Raw genomic sequence first — 18,072 nt, forward strand, 5'->3', positions numbered from 1 at the left:
TCTGGAGTGAAGCCCTAGAAGAAAAATTACTCGGCAGATCCTAGGCCTGAAATATTTGCCTAATATTGAAGTTCTGTGTTGTTGGTTGACATTAGGACAAGTGATATGTATATATACATAGGAAAAAAAGCCTGCAATCCTCATTGGGGCCAATTCTCAAAATAAATTGCAAACTGCTGATTTCCTAAATAGATAGTCGTTACAAAGACTGCATTAGCTGTTTCAAAGTGGCTTTTTCTGTAGATAATTGCTGGCAACTTGAAAGATCTCTTGCTTTGGAACTCTTAGAATGGCACTAAGGTAGCAGTTAAGGGTTAAAAGCATAATGAACGGCTAAGGAAGCAACAGTGGTGGATCTATTTGGATGGTAATTTTTTAACCCTATATAATCTAACAAATACATATGACAGACAAACTTGATAAATGTCATGTGGCATTCAACTTGCTTTATTCCTATTCTTTGCCATTATTTGGTTTCAAGTTCTTACTCTCTTGATTGTTCAATGCCAATATTCCTGTAATGTAAAAATTCAGGGGGAAGATATTCTCTGCTCTGAGCTGAGTGTTAAATATACTTGCATATTTCAGGGGTCTGCCAAGCTGTTAGAAGTTTCCTCTGCTGTATGACTTGATGTGAAGAGGCATAGAGGAACAGGATCCTTTTCTCTGGTTCAGTGCTTCTAGTCTTAGCAGTTTATCCTTCCTTGCCATTTGTCTCCTTGGGATTTACCTTCTACAGCTAACTTCCACTGTCAAGACTGTTTCTGCAGAAAGATGAGCACTCACCCCAGCCCCAAATTATAAGGTGGATGTATGTTTAACCTCTTACACCATTGTTTTTCCAGAACTATAAATCCTGCTGTTCTTTCTCTGCATCTGACACACTCCAGTGCTTGCTGATAAGTGCAGCTGCAGTAGCTGTAGTCTGAGAGGTAACCAAAGAGTAAGCAAAAGCAGAGGAAGTGCTTGCTGTCCTGTGGATGTGTCTCAACACCCAGACTACTGACTGAGAGAGTAAGGAGTGGGTAGTGATGCTGAGAAATCCTCAAATGTTCACGTGTTGAAGGTGAGATAGACTTTAAATAAACAGCACACTTGCTTGTGAGCCTGAATCAATTAAGCATCTGCCCTATGCTTATTATTTTAATGGCAATGGATTTGCTCACGGACTGAGATACCATCTTAGAAGAAAACCAGAAAGAAAAGTTTCTCAAATTACTTGCAAATTAAAGAGCTCTGGACTGACAGGCAGGGAGAATGCCTTTTGTTGTAGAATAAATGTTCCTGCCATGATGCAGACAACCAGAGGTATCTCCACAAAAGCACTTACATTCTTTCATAGGCAAACTTCACAGAAATAGACTGGTAATTATTGCAGTGATTTCCTTCTCCCACTGGCTGGATCCATCCCAAAGCCTGCTGCCTCCCTGGGGGTCAGGTAAGAGATGCTACTAGGGGATGAATAACATCTGATTAGTACTCACTTCTAATTGACTGGGTTGTCAGTGATGAGGCTGAGAAGTTCCAGGGCAGTTAAAAAGGATTTCCACCCTTCCTATCCCGAAAGAAATGCAGCAGGTGGAAGCTTAGCAAGTCAGAGGAGCCCTGAGCCTCTTGGCATCAGGCAGAAGGAGGAGACTAAAAGATGGGAGGGATTGGAAGCAGGTGCCTGTTTGCAAGGCAGGAGAATCCCCTACCAGCCTCTCTTGCCTTCTTCAGGTGCACTTGTGGAATTGGTATGAGACTGGAACTCGAGAATCAAGCAAATGCTAGTGAATGCAAAGGTCTACCCAGGGATTGCCCCAGAGCAAGTCAGTCAAGCAGACGCATTGCAACTGTGTGTTTTAAGAAAGAAAGAAGGGTCATTGTTGCAGTGATTTCCTTCTCCCACTGGCTGGATCCATCCCAAAGCCTGCTGCCTTCCTGGGGTTCAGGTAAGAGATGCTACTAGGGGATGAGCAACATCTGATATTACTCAATTCTAATTGACTGGGGTTGTCAGTGATGAGGCAGAGGAGAGAAGTTCCAGGGCAGTTAAAAAGGACTTCAGGATGCTAAGATAACTGGTTGAAGGAAGAAGCGCGGGTACTGTTCTCATCAATCCCATCAGTAACAGGGAAGAATGATAAAAGTGAAATTTGCCTTTCTAGTTTTCACTGTATTTAATAGCATCGTTTTGCTCTTCCTGAGTTGCCTGCCCCTTTTTCCAAAGGGTATAAACTCTTGTTTTTCCTCTGAGTTCCAGCAAAAGCTCCTTTTTCAGCCAGTCTGGTAGTCTTCCCTTGCTGGCTTGCCTGTGAGCACATAGGGACAGCCTGCTCCTGTGCCTTTCAGATTTCCTTCTTATTGTATGCAGCCTTGAAGCCAGATGTTGGTCAGGTGGGTTCTCCTGTTCCTTTTATCATTCTGCCCTGTTTCCTCCCAGATTTGGGTTACACAGAATTAATTCTGGATGGAAGGTGATGCCATTTGGGAAATCTTACACTGAACGTAACTGCAACCAATTGAAGGATGATATATCCAAGGTTCAGATGAAATTCTGTGAACCTTTCCCTCACACATGCAAATAAAATTCCAGGTAATTAGGAAGCACATTGTTTAATTAGTTTACCCAGAACAGGGTTATCATTGTTGTAGTGTACAGCTATTCCACACTATCAAAACCTGGAACCTTACTGTGCTGTAAGCTCACTGGAAAAGAGAGATTGACCATCATGTGTGTGTCGTGCTGGAGAGAAATTGCAAAGCCAAGGTTGCCAAGGCACAGCCCTCAGCTGCATCTCTACTCCCCTGGTGTTTGCCAGGAGCATGCTTTGAAGGAAATGCTGAAACACTCCCTGCAGACAACCACAAACTGAAAGGATAGCTTTTTTCCAGTGCAAGAACTCAAGACACACTTTGATCCCAGCTTCAATATATAAAATTCACATATAAAATTCTGTCACCTTATTTGTGCTTACCTGAAAGCTGATCTATTGATCTTTCCAGGTTCTGTCAGAGTCCGATAGCCTGTGTTTCACACTGCACCTCACTCAGTAAGGGCTTCCAGTTACAAGATAAAAAGGATAATTGTGCAACACTGTAAATTTGGCATTAATTATTTGAGGAAAATGTCTAAGAGCATCACTATTATGCCAAGAACATTTGTCTCACATTGCTGTTTAGCACCTTGTGTGAGAGATGTAGTAAAACATTGGAGCTTGTGTTACTGTGCAGTTTGCAATGTGTGCATGATCAGTTTCCCTGCTTCAGGCTCCCCTGAGTAGGGAACGATTCATCTCTAGGAGGCTAATTTCTTACAGTTGAGTGCAGGATTTTAATAAATAAACCCAAAAGTGAAGTGCCCTTTTGAACAGCCCTCATATCAGCAGGTAATATCAGTAATTTAGAAAACTCAAACCATTCACCATTCTACCCAATGTATTGTGATCAGTCCTGGATTATTTATTTATTTATTTAATACATCACAATTAATCCCTTTTGTTTTAATTAAGACCTTACAACAATACTGAGAAATTTTAACCCCAGAATACGGAAAATTAATCTTTTGAAGGACAAATAGTCAAAATACTGAATAAAAGTGAATTTTTGATTGATCAGTTTACAAATCATTTGCACCAGTTTGAATAAACAATGCATTTTCTACAGCAGCAGATGCTGTGGCAGTAGCCATCCTCTCCTCAAGGAAAACCTGGAGAATGGGCTTTGGAGGGGCAATAAAAAGTCTCCAGAAAGATTTCTTTACAGATACCTTTTCCCTTGCCCCATGAAATGAGTGTTTTCCACAACCCTTCCTGTTGAAAGACTGTCAAAAGCTCCACACTCCTGGAGCTGTAGGGCTCTCTCTCCTTTCAGCCATGCTCTCACAGAAGCCCACACATCTATCACAATGGCTCACTACCTCAAAGCATGGCAGAAAGTGGATGAAACTATCCCCAGCCCTGCAGGTTCCTAAGGATCCAGGCAACTTGTCCAGAGGGCGTGGGCTACACATTTCCTTTGCTGCCAGAATTGCAGCAGCCCAGATGAGGTGCTCCTGTGGTTAGGAAGAGGGTTTGATGACATGTCAGATAACCCATCCCACCCAAAAACAGTGAGACCCAAATCAATGGGTCTCCAGGAGACAAGTTTTCTTGATGTTTCTTCCTAGGATATGTGAATTTGACTTCTGACTTTGAATGCTGTCTGCTGGGGGAGACATGGGAGAACATACTGTAGAAAATCTAACGGGTTAGAAATAGGAAAAAAGAAAGCACAACTTAAAACAACTATTTCTGTAGATCTAATGGAACTGCCTTTTCATGGACAAAACACTTAAAAATAACAATGAAAAGAATAGGCATTGTTTGAAGGTATTATTTAGAAATCATCTAAATTTTTAAAGGTTAATTAGTGTAATTTACCCATCTTGATTATTATAAAGGGTTATACATGAACAATAAACATAAGAGTTCAATCCATTTTATTTCCACAGTTGATTCATCCACATCTGATTAGCTTTGTATGACCATCTAATTGATTTGTAGAATTCTGTCCAGTACAGATGGGCTACTGTTCATTACTACTTTCATAGCATTTATATTATTGTTGCTCTGATTTTTATTCAAGGCCAAACAGAGGGGAATATAAGAGCGTGATGTTCACCTAAACATAACAATGACATTAAATTTCTATTTGGCTCTGAGACAAGAATAGATTTGTGGAGACAATCCACAATGAATACAAATAAGTTGTTTATACATAAATATAATAACATTTCTTACTTAATTATGAACTATTTCACAAGTTCCACAATATGCTGCTATCAAGTTTTTTAGCAACAGCCAGGCTAAATCAATTGCCACAAACTCATTTGGCTCAAAACTAGAATTATACACCTCCTAATGCTTGTGAGAGAAAAAAAAGCTATGCTTTTGTAGCCTGTTCTATGATAATTCTAATAACCCTCTAATACGTAGTCTCTTACACAGCTGTACATGTATATGCTGCATTATTTCATACATAGTTAATACATACAGAATTTTGCATTTAATGGAAACTGTCACTTCTCTTGAGTCATCAAGGCCAGTGCAGGCTGGATATCTGTTTTCCATCAAAGATCTCTTACTGAAAACACAAAACATGAGCAAGTCTTCACCAAGCTTTGGTCTGTAAACCTGTCTCTTGCTCTGTTTTTTTTTCTGAGTATATCAGGAGTAGTATGAAAGTCCCACACTGTAGTTACCTTCATACAGAAGAATTGTTGTCAACCCAGATCCTGAGTCATCTAAATTATTTGAATAATGAAGAGACTTCCCTTAATTCCCTAGTACTCTAAACCTCCACTAGGTAGTAATTAACTACGTGGTTGAAGCTTCATGCATGTAACCTGTGTGTGTATCAGCAAGATGTCTGCAGAGTTGCAGAGATGCCTGTCCCAGTAATGAGAGGAACACTTTATGTCTGTAATTTTGTACACCTCGTATTTCCTTAAGCTAACCAGATGCTTCTCTGGCCAAGAAGGTACGTAGCATCAAACAAGGTCAAATCTTCAACTACTTTGCACAAAACTTGTGAAAGAAAGAAAATATATGGATTGTTGCCTTCACGTAGGCATTAATTTTTCTGAATTTGTTGTCACAAATATAGCATCATAAAATGGGAGAGGAAAGCAGAAAGAGCCATCTGTTCAATACAGCCTGAATTACCATTGAGGGAAGGCAGCCTGTTCAGATTACACAGCTGAGCAGATTCTACTGCCTCTAGCTTCAGTGACAGGGTGCAACACCACACTTCCCAAATTATCTACCATGGTTTAATGTGACACAGCACAGGAATTCCTCAGTGCAGTGGAAAACCTTCATTTACATGTTGCAATGGCTTATGACTGTACCATTTCTTACATTATGGGGATGAGAGACCTTCTCCTCTCCCACTCATAGTTCTTCATTAGTGTATGTCCCGAACAGCAAAGGAGGAAAAACACTGCAAAATGGAGAGTATTTAAAAAGCAGTATGTGAAAAGTTTGCTGATGCTAATTGCTTATTACCCATGGAGAAAACACCCTCCAGCACAGGTTGAGGGATGCATCAGTTCCAAACTCAAACTTGCAGGGAGTGTTTAATCTCCATTTTGGTTTTACAACAGCATGTATCAAATGAAAACTCTTCTGGCCTGTGGATTCCCCTTTAATACAGGACGTGGATGTGGACTTTTCTTTTAGCTGTGCCAAAGTGTTTCATTGAGGGCCTCTAATGCAATTACAAGTCAAGCAAGGACTGAACAGAAAAAAAAAAAAAAAAGATATAGCAAAGGTGAAAAGCTATTTCAAATGCAATTTGAAACAAGGCAGAGAGTCAACAAGAGACCAAGTAAGGTTGTTCCAGGTATTGGAGCTGCAGAAGAGAAGACACTTACACAGCACAGATAGCTATACAGGTGGAGAAGAGACCAGGGTGTTACAAGATGTGCCAAAGGAGAGTGCCAGAGATTGACCTTGCAGGATGCTACACAGAAGGGCTGTTAGCACAGAGGAGATGAAAACAAAGAAAAGCAGTCTGACAGGAGAGGAAGGAACCAATTCTGGTTACGTGACTCTGACAGGGTGCTGCTGCTGCAGGTTGCACAGACACCAAGAAGTCTAAAGGTTAGCAGGTCATTAAATGCATAGAGGAGAGCTGTTTCTGTGCAGAAGGAAACCAGACTATTAGTCCCTCAGAACCTCTCAGAAAAGGTGTTTCTGACTCCTAGCGACACAGAGCTCCATGATTCTGCCTGCAATGGCTGGAGGCTTCAGGGACCAATTTTCTCTCAAGTAATATCAATGTTGCAGCTTATAACAAGGGTTCAGGGTTCTTGGAGGATTAATTAGAAAGGAATTGGCTTCACAATCTAGTTTTTATGGAGATTGTATAGTCATTTTTGTAACTCCATAGACTTCGTTAATTACAGAACGTTTGTTATATCCTTTCACTATGACAGTCATCCAAAGACTACTGAGTGGCAACAGTGAATGTTACCTCCTTGTGTCCTTCTGAGAGAAAAAATTTAGTACAGCAAGATTTTGAAAAACAGGTTTAGCAGGTATTAATCACAAAGAACATGGCATACCTTCATGGCAAGAGAGAAATGCTGCCACCCTTCCCACCTTATCCCAGAATGCTCCCTGGGATTCCAGCTGCTTTGTATTTATTTTAGTCACTCCCATCTTGACAAGGCAGGTATGCAATCGTGGGTCCCTTTCCCACCTGCTCTCCCTTGCTCAGATTACTGCCCTTGTCCTCCACTTTCCTGCCAAGCTTTTGGTGATCTTCTCATTATTCACTGCTTGGAATGTATGAAAGAAGCCCACTGGGACACGGGAAATCTCTGGACTGCTGCCAGTGTGTCATTATAAGGATGACATGCTGGTCTCAGTTTTAAAGCAACACACCCAGTCAACGTGTGGGGTTCTACCCCTGAAGTCAGCAAAGGCCTGAAATACAAGGGAGTAGGAATGATGCAAGCCAAAGAATTCAATTAGATTAAATACAAACATCTACATTCTGGGAGAAAAGATGTTATCATGGTTACAGCTCTCTGTTGAGATTTTGCAGGGACTGATCCAGTGCTTTCCCCATTTTCACGTTACTGGTGAAGCTCTGTGCAAGCCAAATGATCTTTCCATGTTTTATCCCTCAGTTCCCTGTAGGCAAATGGGGGATCATAGAAACCAGCTGTCTTACAAGGTTGGTGTCATGATAGATCACAGAATGTTCAGGATGCATTTAGGTCCTGCACTTAAAATGGTGCTTTCATTTAGGTCCTGCACTTAAAATGGTACCTGGAACAAGAACAAGCAGACTTTTCAATACGATCTTTTCTTAGCAATGGTGCACATTAAAGACACCTGAATTTTACTGTAGTCTGTTGCTGCAAGACTTTAGGTAAACCGGTCCTGCAGCTGAATCCAAACAAGCAGAGTTTTACAGCTGCTGAAAGCGAAGAAGTGCAGGCAGAGCTATGTGTGTGGGCAATTTCACCACAAAATGTTGTCACAAGGTCCTTGAGGCACTCTGCTTTCCCTCGTGGGCTTTTTTTCCTCCTTGGCCCCATCCCTTGGGCCAGTTCCATCACTTGGCATCTCTGCTTGTTCACTGCCCTTCATCCAGGTGGATCCAAAAGCAGAAGCTGGACTTCAAATGGGAAATCCTTCCAAGCAGCATAGAGAAACTTTTGCTCTGATTTGGACCATTCTGTGTGGCTGCTTATGAATTTATAATTATTTTGTTCCTATTTTTTGACCCAGAAAAATCAGTAAAAAAACAATTTGAGAAAAAATGCAGTCCTTCAGGAAGGCATTGTTTCTGGAAGCATTTCCTGGAAGGAAAATTATTTATCAGTCTCTCTCTCATCTTGATACTTAGATATCTCAAAGAAAGAAACAAAAACAAAATCCAGAAACATATAAGCTGTTTTTACCTGTGCTTGTTTCACAGAAATAATGTTTTCAAATTGAAAGGAATGAAGGGGTGTGGGAAATATTGAAAAGTCATGAATCAATTTCAATCAATTTTAATTCCAGTATAAGAGGAAGTAATGCCACTTGTCGAAAACAAAGCAATCATTTCTGACAGCTAAATTTGCAAGAGATTTATTGCTGTCTGGAGAGAGGTAAAGCTGAATGCTTCCCTGCTTCTACCTCCTCATTAATTGACTTCCAGTGCTATTTGATATATTCTAGTGAAGTTTCTCTGCATCCTGTGACTTCTACTTTTCTTCCCTTAAATCACACTCCCACACAATGAGAATTACTTTTTTCCTGGAGTTTTAACTTGAAACTTGGATTTCGTATTCAGCTCTTTTATAAAAAATATTTTAATTAATGAAAGATATCTTGATTTAAAACAGTTTCTAGGAAAAAATAGAATGATAGATTAGAATAAAATTTAAAATAAGGATAAGACTGGAAAGAGCATCCAGGCCCTCTCTTGTGTCATTTTAAAGTGTTTTGTTTTTTTTTTTCAAGCTAACTTTTCTGGTCTGTGTGTACTTTGTGATTGAAATAAGCCAAAATCCTCTGACAATGCTTTTTCATCATTTAGCACCCAATAATAATTTTGATTGATCATTGCCTAAACATATAACTAACTGATTTCCCCCTGAAATCTATGAGTGTTATGGATTTTAACATGGGTGCATTGAAAATTTCAACAATTTTGCTTTTGTGCCACAAAGAAAGGCAGGAGCCTCCTCCTTTGGAGGAATACCACAAGGACCCAGCTCTCATCCATGAAGGTTTGCAAGGAAAACACCCCAGTGGACGTTTTCCCTGGAAGGGGAGGCAGTGAGGAGGTTTGCCCAGGTATCTTCGGGCTGTTAAGAGCTTTTGTCATTTACTTAATTTATTAACTTATTTCTCCACGCACAGTGAGCTCAGGTAAACTGTGAAACACACATGTGGATGGCAAACGGCACTGAACGTCAGCTTCATTGACTAATCCATTTAACTGAGTTCTTCCACTGCTGATTTCAGTGGGAATTTTGAACTGAACAGGAAAAATTCACTGGTCAGCAGAGCTGCTACCTTACTAACACAGTCAAGGCCATGTCTGTACCTAAAGGGTGCTTCTTTCTAGACTGTTGCCTTTGGCAGCAGTAGGGCTTGAGAGATGTGTTTCCTTGACTGTACTGGAATTGTTATCAGCAGTGATCAAATTTCTAACTTTTATATGCAATTCTGCACATAGATGTCTTAAAATTAAAATTTTCTTTTTATCTGCAACCTATCTTTTCATAAGACAGTTTGAAGCAAGTCACTTTTTCCACTAAAAATTTAGTATTAGAAGTAAGAGGTAATCAGTCTCTAATTGCAATCTAGCAGGTTAACAAGGGTCTAGTATGAAACCTTCATTCCACACACCAGGGCTGGCTGCTACAAGCACAGATCTCATCCACTTTCTGGCGTGCATCAGAAGCCCTGGATTCAGAAGAGCACTGGAAAATCTCCAAGATAACAGCAGCAGAAGACCCTGGAAGTTTTGGATTTGGCAGGAGATGTTAAAAAAAAAAAAAAAAAAAAAAAAAAAAAAAGAGAGAGAGAGGGAAGAAAAAAAAAAGCCCCCCCCATAACAAAACAAAAACCACAATGCAGCGTGTACTCCACTTAAAATAGCAAGAGAGGATCTAACTTGGCAATTAAAAATTTTGAAGATAAATTCATTTACCGTTCTTGAGCCGATTATACCCCTGCCTTTTCTACAAGATGCCTTTTGCACACTTATTCATACACACGAAGGAGGAAGCTTGATCAGTGCCTCTACGCCCATTACTTGTGTAATTCCCTGCAGCACAGGGAAGGCAGCTGTAAGGGCTCCTCGCATCATTAAAGACCCACAGCACTGGGCCCATCTTTTGTTACGGATGTTGAGATGGAGATCACTGTAACGAGAAACTTTCACAACTTTCGAAATGCCGAGAAACAAGTATTTCATCTTAGATTTTCACCCCCCCAAAGTCCGTCATTGCCAGTTAACTAATCGTTCCCTCCAAAGAGGAGAGCCCACAAAAGCAAAAGTATATTTTCAGACATTCAAGAGGCTTGTCAACGTGACACCCAGTCTTCCAGGCAAATTCATTAGGCCAGAATGAAATACTCACTGCAGAGGAAAATATAGGAAGAGAAACTTCAGCCTTTGTCACCCATACTTTTGTTAACCTAGACTTTGCCAGATTTGCTGCATGTCACAACCGGTGCTGGCCGGGGCCATTGAGGCAACAGGAATGCATTTGCTTTGTGAAGTAGTTTCCGCTTGCATGTGACAAAGCAGCTAGCTGGCTAGTCAGCCCCAGTCAGTGTCTATTTATGGCAAAATGTCAAAAAAGAATGTCCTGCATTTGTGGCTCAACAATAATGAACATGGCTAAATCTGAAAATGAACAAAGGGAAGTGAACAGCTTTTTAAATCCTGAAGAACATTCGATTCTTGGTGTCCTTTTTGTCCCGATTGTTTGGGCTGAAGGCTATGAAAGGACCACCTGTTGGGCTGCCATTTTGGGATTGTGCTAAATGCAGGGATTGCATGAAAGAACACTTTCCAAAATAACCTGGTATTATTATTCACTTATTTTATAGTAAATCTGCATTCAGAACCTGCAGGAAAGTATAAGGCTTTTTTTCCTAAGTGAAATTTAAAGCTGTAAGTTCTCTATAAACACACTTACTGTGGATGCATGATTTTGTAGTGACAATCATGATTTTTTAAAAGGAGCTCAATTAAGCCTTTGATACAGCAATAAGTTCCTCTGTAATAGAAAACTAACCCTGTGAAGTAATAAGATGAAGGAGTGATTAAGTTATGAAGGACTGAGTATCTCTGAGGATTAATTTAGCAAGGACCCCTTCCACAAAATGTAACTTAGGTATTTATATTGCTGCTGGCACAAACTTGAAATTTTTAGTGAAAGTAATTATTTTTAATATCCATGAGAATGTTCTTGGATGTAATTTGCTTTTGCTCAAAGACTGTGTTGAATTATGCTAGAATTTCACTGAATTTTGAGAAAGCTTACCATAAACCAGTATAAATATTTTATTTAAAAACATGAAAGTAGCATTCAGTTTTCTACGGAATTTTTTTTCGCATGGTCAAATGACAATGATTAGTTACACAGTAAAATCAAGAGAACTGTTGCCTAAACTAAAAAAAAAAAAAAGAAAGAAAGAATAATTTGTGTTTTATAAACATCAAATCAACTAGCTGTAAGTTTTGAAGCTGAGATATTCACACATAGAGACTTCCACCTGATTCCAACACCCATTAGTGTATTAACAAAGCAAACCTTTCTATGGCTCTTGAATAACCTCTACTTAGAGCAAATGTTAACAACAAGTAGAAGAGCAAGGAACAAACGTGTTTTCCAAAAGGTTTTCCTTTTACATCCGTGACGAATTCTGAAGATTTTTACATCGTGTCCCACATATTATCTTATTTTTTCTTAAATAGAGATGCCTATGTAAATTCATTGACACCAGTATGGCATTTACCAGGATGAGCAATGAGCCTTCTCTGTGTGCATCTGAACTAAACTCTCATGTCATGCTATACAACAGACATTTTGAAAAACTTTATATAATTTTACCTGATTTCATGATTGGAGCTGGTTACACAGGTAATTGGAGGGATAGCAAAGAGGGTTTTCTACACAAGTAGCTGGATGTATTTCCAGCGGCTTTCACCAGTTTCAAGCACAAAAGTTATAACTAAAACTCGGGCAGTAAATCTCTTGGGGTTTTCTTATTTTTCATCCTCAGAAAATTAAAGGCAGTTGTATCGCTGAAAACAAGCCATAAATATATTAGTGTAGGTTAAAGAGATCTTGTTTCCTAGAAACCTCCTGTATATCTTAAAGTAGCAGAAATTGAGCTTATTGCACCACTATTCTTTTGCAAGTTGAAACAGGATTTTAAATACATCACAATCAGTTAAAGTGACTTTTTGAAAATAATTATTTTGTTGGTCAAACGAAACTGCTAGTCAACCAGATTTTTAAATGTGGAATGAACTATATTTCCTCCAGTAGAGAAGAATGAGATTTTATGAGTCTGTCAGTTCAGAGGGGGAAAAGGTGAGGGAGAACAGTGTGCAATGCACGAGTATAAATTAGTGTCTGGGTTTATTTTTCACTTTGCTGTAAAAGGTGTGTACTACACACAGCCACTCTATTAGAGAATTATGGAAACTGAAGCTAGTGAGCAAAAATTACTTGTGTCTGAATAAAAATATGTACCTTTGGGAGAGAGACAATATGTTTGGAACCCTGAGGGTTAATGAAAGGTAAACTGGTGAAGGGGGGAGAGGAGATAAGGGAAAAAACCGAAGCTGAATAGATGAAAGAAGTGATTCAGTGGGAAGCATTGTTGATCACAGCTAGGTGTCAGAAGCAAACTAGAAAAATGGGAAATGTTTTAACATAGGCAGGAAAATAATATTAAAAAAAAAAAAGAACTTATACCTCATAATAAAAAGAAAAATAAAATAAGAAATAATAAAAAGCTTTCAAGGTTTCTTTGGTATGCATCAATGAAAAATAGTGCAAGCAAGCAAGAAAGAAAGGACTGAAATGGAATCTCTCCAAAGGTATCTTGGGGAGACATGCTCATTGTCCCATTCTTTTCACATCAAGAATTTAATTTTGCATTCTCCTTGTCTGTCCTGAGATATACTTGCTGTTATTCTACGCCAGTTTACTTTTTTTCCTTTTCATCCTCTTAGGTAGCCTACACTGGCACAGAGAGCCAGAATGGGAGAAATCTAGCCATGAATTAAATCATCTGGTTGTCCCCTGCCAATGTGATTCTTGAATAAAGTTTGAACTGCACTCAAATGCAGAGTGGCATCCTCTTTCCTGAATACCAGAGGGAACCGCAGTTCTTCACTTTCCCTCATTTTCCGTTCCCATTTTAACATCTGTTTTTACAGAGAAATTACATCTGTAGCATCCAGATTTCATTATGCTCCTGCCACACAGGATGCAGACACACCTTACAGAACTTGATTACTTATACTTCACTTGAAGCAACTTCTACAGAAAGGTACCAACTTATATTGTGCCTCTGAAAAGATCTACAGTAAAATGTTAATAGCAGAACATTAAAAAAAAAAAAATCTATTTGCTTTTTAGTGCCAGGGACATTCCGGTTCTTAAGTACGTAAAATGTTTACACCCATCCCCCATGAATTCCTAAGACAGTTTCTCTTATATTAAGCTTCCTTTTGGTGCCCATAGCAACACCATCTAGTACTGAAATGTTCCTGCAGGGTTTGCAGGAGTCCTTTCAAAACAAGATGCTGATTCTGCAGTTATTGCACACCCAGCTACTTGTATCAGATTCATAGTCTGAATCCTCAATGGCACATGGAAGGCGATTCCTGTGGCCGCTGTCCTCACCATTAGGGACAAAGCACATTATGGACGTTTCGGTTTGTTCGGATTTTCTTCCCAAAACCAACTTAAGTTTTTTTGAGTTTTGCATTTTGAGTCTACTTAACTGTTTCAAGAAATGGAAGCAGGGGGTGGGCTTTGCAATTTGAGATGATTCTACGATTTTATTTTCATTTATCGATCTCCAAACACACTGACATGCAAATTGATCTCTGCCCTCTTCCATGTAGCTTGGGAGCTGCTTTCTGATCTCAGGACAATGGTGTGAAGGGAGAAAAGGTACATTTGGTTAAGAACCAAACTGGGAGAAGTTCATAGAAAGTCCCAATGGCTGGCTCCTGCAGCTCAGGAACTTTTACCAGGGCTAGTGTACTGTGAGCCCAGGTCCTTTGGGACACGTGGTTGGGGTCAGAGTCACCTCCATTGAGCTGGATCTCAGCAGGAGCTACAGATGTACATTTTGGGGCAAAAGGGAAGGGCTCATGTCATTGCCACTGCCCCACCGTGTGCATCAGGACTGAGGAGGCTCTAAAAGAGTTGTGTGAGCCTGTCATGCCTTGTCCCTGCATGCTGGCCATGTCAGCACATTTCCAGTGCAGTGCAGAAGGCTGAGGACGTACCCCAAGGTGTGCTCAGAGGCTCATAGCCCCCTGTTCCAGATCGTCAGCCTGAAAAAAAATTATGCTGCTTTCAACCACCAGAGCCATGCCCATTGTAAGTACAATCATTTATATGATTTTGGCTCAAAAAAAAAAAAAAAAAAAAAAAAAAGGAAAGGATCGGGGTAGTGACAATATGCACTGTGTTAGTTCATTTTGAAAACTGTATTTCATTTAAATTCTGTGTTGTGCCATGCTGCGTGCTAGAAAATGTACCCTAGGATATTTTTAAAGCTATGAAAGTTCAGTAAATGGAGACTTCTCTGCAGGGCTCAGCTATTAAATCTTTGCTGGAAAGTGGGAGCCACGTCCATTAAAAAAATTCATATTCTGGTAAGACTAATCATATCTACTAAAGTATGCTTGAATTCAGATGTTAATCGCATAAATATTTGCCAGTTATACATTGTGTAGAACAAACGCCACAGTCTGGCAGAGTCAAACAACCCCTTATCTCTGAACTTATCTCGAGAACGTGGAAATATTTGGGACATGTGTTTCAGGGTGGAAGGCGGAACACTCACCACGGTGAGGCAAAAATAATCCCTTCCCTTGCCATCATTTAGCAAGAGAAAAGTTCACCTGGAGTGCAGCTGCACGGAGCCTGTGCCGTGCATGGCAGAGCAGGCTGAGCTCTGCTCCCTGCCTGGGGACAATGCCAGCAGCACCCCGAGGAGGGCACGGATGCTGCTGTTGGATATGACATGGAGATAACATCTGGCTTTTGTACAGAAAGTGGGCAAGGGGCTGGAAAAGCTTCCTCAGCCCTGCTGCTGCTATGAGAGATGCCTCACGTGTGGTGGCAAGGAATCACATTCAGGTGGGCAGCAGGCTTGGGCTCAAGAGTGGAAAAACAAGGGCTGGTAAAAGGCAAAGCTTGAAGCCCCTTTGGAGGAGATGGGCCACAAATCCTTCTCTTCTGGGCTGGTTTTAGCAGTCATTCCAGAGCAGGAGTTAAGCTGTACAAACAGTGTCTGGAGGTGCAGTATGCCCGCGTTTTTTCCTTGCAACCTTCACATATACTGTGAAATATTCTGAATAACTAAGAATTTGATTCCAAGATTAATTTTGAATTTACTGTTCATTAAAAAATACGGGGGTTTTTAACGAGTCAAATACCCTTTTCAACTCACAAGGAGATGTGAATGACTTCTAACACTAATACTGGGCAATCATATTTTTTTTTCTGATGTCATTCTTCCTACCCAGAATTAAATTCCCCATTACTGACAATTAACTCCTTGTATGGTCACTGCTACATTGCCTTGAGCAAAACCAAGATCTCAGGAAATTTCCTTTGTTTCAAGGCTGGCAATCTGGTAAGCATATCTAGCCCATTGGACAGTTCCTTCCACCCTTCTGGGAATACAGCTCGTGCAGAGGAAAACAAAATTGGGGGTAGTATCATCTGCATTGCAGGAACAGAGGATTACAGAGGGGAGGAAAGGATGAATTTGCAGCCCAGCATGGATCTGGCAGGATTTATTTGGTAATTTGATCAAGAAGTGCTACATTAACATTTCTATACTGGACAGGGTCAGAGCACAAGGCTGGAGTTAGAGGAAGCATCCAAACGTACCAAATTGCTTGATCCTAGCTGGCACAAACAGGACTAGACAGGAGTTTGAAAAAAGGCAGATAAAAAAAATCTGGACCAGTACATTTGTTTATAAACACAAGGGCTAGAAATATCGTTTTTACAATTGGTTTATACTAAATCTTAGGTTATCATCCTTGGTGGGGTTTTGCATTTGTTTGTTTGGTTTTCTGTACTCATCTTTCTATCTTTTTAATTAAGGAGTGTTTCATTTATGCAAAGGTGTCCTGATGCTACACTAACCTTGAGAAAAAAACATTTTTGTTGTGATGGGTTTTAAGTAGAAACTGCAATCTGAAAGAATTTTCTTCCATTTCATGAGCAAATTTCTCTTGTGAAGATGCATTAATCCTGTAATGTTAACAAAACATCCAGTTCACACCAGGCTGCATCTTCCTTGTATTTGTTTGCTATTTTGATTTCAGGAAGATCCAAGATGTGGAGTCCAATTCATAGTTTCATTAATTCTGGCTTATGCTCATATAAATCTGTTGCTTCTGAGTTATTTGACTTTTTTTTGTTTAATTTAAATTAGTAAAAAATCCTCTCAAGACACATGCTGCCTTTTTCTGAACATCTAGAAAGTTCCTGCAAAAACTCACAATGAAATTTTTTTCAAGATAGTTTCTAATGATAATAATAAATCACATGCAGTGCTGCTTGTGTGCATACGAGCAATGCATGCTTTATTAAAAAAAAAAGAAAACAAAAATAAATTAAGAGAAGAAAAATTACTAAATGCAAGAATTCCTGTGTAACTCATGGCTGTCAGGTTGCCCTCACTGCTAAATCTTGTCTCAATTCTTAATCCAGACTTGTAAGTCTGTGTTTCTTGCAAGGGAGATTCTAGTCTCCCTTCCAAAAAACTGTTTTGCTTCGTGTAGCTGCTACTGAGAGGAAATCTGGGCTTGTGCCCAGCTATCGTTAGCTTTAAAAAATTCTCTCTGCTGATAGTCAGAATCAATATTTACCAAGTCAAGAAATGCCACTCCTCATCTGAGCACCCTGGATGCTTGTACCCAGCCATAACCCATCCCTTTGTTATCATTTTGTTCTGTTGAACAAACACAGGTTCTTTTCCTAGAATTATGAAAAATCATAATTTGTGATAGTAGGAGTTATTTTTTTAACAACTAAAGCCGTAATCAGATATCTCATATGGAAGTTTGGAGAATGAAGCATAGTTAATTTAAGAGAAATTATGGATTTCATCCCCTGAAACTAGAGAAACTGTGCAGATTAGTTGCTTTTAATCCCATTTAACTACAGCTCCCCGTTTCATTCTTCTAATCATTCCTCACAAAAACACCCTTCCAACTTCTCAGTCATGTTTTCTATCCTCCTTGGAATTTCTCTCTATTTGTCTACATATTTTGAGCATAAAGAGAGGCCCACGGAGAATGCAGGATTCTAGGAGGGATTCTGTCACCATTGTGCTAAATCCGTAATTAAAAAGGGTTAAAGTTAATATATTTAAGCGACAACAGCGAAACCACTTGATCACACATGACAACAGAAGTATTTATAATTATAATGATTGTCTTACCTCTCAAATGGTCAGACTTAGAGTGTTTAATCTGTATAGATTTGTTTTCTATAATGAAGATTTTTAAGGGCATTTCCAGCACATTGCAATTTTCACTTGAATTGTGGAAAGTGAACTATTTTTAAAGGGTTTAAAAAAAAAAAAAAACAACAACCTTGATTTTGGTCTGCAAATAACAGCCTCCCTCCTATCCACCTTCACTTTAACACTGCTCTTTCTATCTCAGTGTAGCAGGACCTTTAGGTTACAGCAGCACCCTCCGTTTGCAGGATGATGCACAGTAGGAACCACAGCTGCAAATAACATCTCCAAAACATTTTTTTCTGCACTTTTAACTGAGATGCTTAAATAACACACTTGTGACGAG

This window comes from Sylvia atricapilla, chromosome 6, assembly GCF_009819655.1.
Source record: "Sylvia atricapilla isolate bSylAtr1 chromosome 6, bSylAtr1.pri, whole genome shotgun sequence".
Classification (NCBI taxonomy): Eukaryota; Metazoa; Chordata; class Aves; order Passeriformes; family Sylviidae; genus Sylvia; species Sylvia atricapilla.